Source organism: Callithrix jacchus, chromosome 2 (assembly GCF_049354715.1).
Source record: "Callithrix jacchus isolate 240 chromosome 2, calJac240_pri, whole genome shotgun sequence".
In the NCBI taxonomy this organism is placed as follows: Eukaryota; Metazoa; Chordata; class Mammalia; order Primates; family Cebidae; genus Callithrix; species Callithrix jacchus.
This window is the reverse complement of record NC_133503.1, coordinates 171,294,947-171,298,366: the sequence shown is the minus strand read 5'-3', so window position 1 is coordinate 171,298,366 and position 3,420 is coordinate 171,294,947.

Here is a 3,420-nt window from a genome sequence, read left to right as displayed (position 1 = left end):
ATATGATAAGGAGCTGAGGGAGCTGCCAGACAACAGCTAGCAAAGAACTGAGGCTGAGTCCAACACCCTCAAGAAATGGAGTTTTGCTAGCAATCTTAGGCAGCATGGAAGCAGAGCCTTCCCTAGTTGAGCTTTCAGATGACCCAGCCCTTGTCTACACCTTGACTGTAGCCCTGTGAGAGCTTCTGAAGCAAAGAATCTGGCTGAACTATGCCTGAATTCTTGACCCACAGAAACCATAAAATAATGAATGTGTGCTATTTTAAGCTGTTAGTTTGTGGTTATGTATCAGTAAATAATTAAAACATGCTGTAACTTATTTCTTTCTTTTTAACAATCCTTTGTGGTACATGCTAATAGACAACCTGGTTTTACAAATGAGGAAACTCAAGCACAGACATTGAGTAATTTCCCCAAATTAACTCATTTACACCAAGAGAGGAGAGATTTTTTTCCCTATTCCACAGTATTGCTATGACATTAAAGAGGCAAGATGAGTGACAGTGGGTATGTTTTGTGGGTTGCTGCAGGGGAAATAAGTGTAGAGAGTAGCTTTAAGGCATTCTGCAAAGCAGGGTGTTGCTATGTTCATTTCACTGGATTAACACTTACCATCCAAACAGGGCTTGTGCCTCCATACCTTGCACTGTCCAACAGACATTTGGAGAAGAAATGGTGCGGGCATGGTCGGGAGAGGGTGGGATGTATGGTCAGCTTTAGCTAGCTGTGAAAGTTGCAGATACCAGGATGAAATTGCTTTCATCAGACCCAGACAAAATAGAGCTGGTAAAGCCTGACAAAGAGAATGCTCATGCTCTTATATATCTGGGATAAGAAAAACTGTTTCCAAGAACTTTCTAAAAACCCTTTGATTTATAACTAGACATCCTCTAGGACTGTGATAATTCAGATAAGATGTTCTCAAAAGAACACTTTCCTACTAACAGCATCTCCATCAATGAATTGCTAACAACTCTGGCTTTCATCCTCTAGAACCAACGAAAGGCACTTTAAAAATCCTCCCTCCTGATAGCATTAGCGGAAATACCTAATGTAAATGACGAGGTGATGGATGCAGCCAGCCACGATGACATGTGTATACCTGTGTAACAAACCTGCATGTTCTGCACATGTACCCCAGAACTTAAAGTACAATTTTTAAAAAATCCTCCCTTCCTTTTGTTCTGGGAAATGGCTTGCTACAAGCAATCATGCTTTCTTTTATGACTTACAACTTTCTTGTCTACCTAGGTTATGACCAGGTACAGACCTTCCAAATTCCCACTTTTTTTGTCTTGTAAATATTAACTGAAGTGTTTGTTGAACTGTTCAATCTGGGCAAAATGTGAACTAACTTGACTTGACCAAAGTTTAGTAAAGCTTTTCCCCTTTGCCCAGGCACCTAAACTTTGGCCCACTCTGGGCACTGGAACATGGAACCATGTTAAAGTTAAAGGCCCCTCCTCCAGGGAACTGGCTGAACTCAGGAACAGTGTTTGCTGGTCAACTGTCCCATTATACCTGTCACTCATCCCATCCCTTGCACCCAGTTCTTATTTACTTCTCTCTATAAATGAAAGCCTATTTGTGTCTGGCCTCTGAGCTGCAGATCTCATAGATCTCAGAGCCTTCTCCCTATTGCCAGAATCACCTTCCCTTTATGGCAATAATCCTTCTGAATAAAGTCTCTCTTTATGTAAATTTAAGCTGTGTTTTTTTATTTTACATTATTAACAACTCTTAAAAATGTGTAGATTTATTGACCAAATAATCTCACTTCTAGAAATTTAATCAAAGGAAATAGTTTATTTTTTAAAAAAGAGAATGCTCATGACATATTATTTGTAGTAGAAAAAAAAAAATACTAGAAACAGCAAAAATCTTTTCCAAAACAGAAAAGTTAAATAAATTACGCAACCATTCAAAATATGTTTTCAAATTGTCCTTAGTAGCATTTGAGAGTGTTCTTAATAGGTTAGTCCAAACCATTAGAGCAAGATACAAAAATATATAAAAACCTAATTTCAAAGGGTTTTATTATTATGTTTAAAAATAAAAGCCATCAATATATGAAAGAAAAGACAAATATTTCAAAATGTTAATATTACAATATTTGATAGGATGATTAATTTTATACTAAACACTGGTGTATTTTATAAATTTTCTATAGTGAATTTTTTGTAATCAAAATATTATATATATATATATATATATATATATATATATATATATATATAACACTCCAAACATGCCAAAGCAAGAAATTGTCTCTGGCCATCAAATATTATCTTTTCCACAAGCTTTCATTACACTCTCAGCTAGTTCCTGTTTCCTGTGAATTCCTAGTGCTTTGCCCTCTATGGCTGTAAAAACATTCTACTTTAGATTATATTATTCATGTACTTATTCCCTTTAGCCTATTGTCCTCTATTAGGTTGAAAACTTAGGGAAGGTAAGAATTGTACTTTAAATGCCATAGGAGTGCCTGGAATAGCAAAGTATCTTGCATAAAATAGATGTTTATGAATCCCAGCCATGTTGTTTGGAGTTTACATTCTCATATTCCATCCTCTAATTTTTTAATATATATTTTAATTTTGACTTCAGCTTTTATTCATGATACCCTCAATGAAATTCCTTCAATGTAATCTCTTTGTTGTCCAAGAGTCAAATATAATGTTTTCTACACTGGAAAATCACCAAAGCTGATTATTATGTGAAACAGTTCTACACCATGTTACATCCCTGAAGCAAGCAGAAACTCATGTGCTTCATTTGCAGAGTGCTTTAAGATTTAGAGTTTGAGGCTGGGCGCGGTGGCTCACGCCTGTAATCCCAGCACTTTGGGAGGCTGAGGCAGGCAGATCACCTGAGGTTCGGAGTTCCAGATCAGCCTAGTCAACGTGGTGAAAACCTGTCTCTATTAAAAATACAAAAAATTAGCTGGGCGTGGTGGTGGGCATGTGTAATCCCAGCTACTCAGGAGGCTGAGGGAGGAGAATCACTTGAACCCAGCAGGCAGGGGCTGCAATGAGCTGAGATTGAGCTACTGTACTCCAGCCTGGGTACTCCAGCAGAGTGAAACTGTCTCAAAAAAAAAAAAAAAGATTTAGAATTTGCAAGTTTGTTTATTAGATGATACATGTAAATTTCCTTGATACCTACTTACTGTTTCCTTTCTAGCGTCTCAGTTTGGGGATACTTGTGAAATCAGTCTTCCAGGTGTAAGTCTGGTCACGGGCAATTTGTGAAAGCATTGAAAAGTATCTTCACCTTTTCCCATCTCTGTTGTGAATCAATTTTCCTCACACCTGAGACTTGTTGCCTACAACCAACCTTGTGTGTCTCTAAGGTGAAAATTTAGAATTTAAGCATAAACATTACAAAGACTTCAAGTGTATGATAAAAAAACCTCTTCCA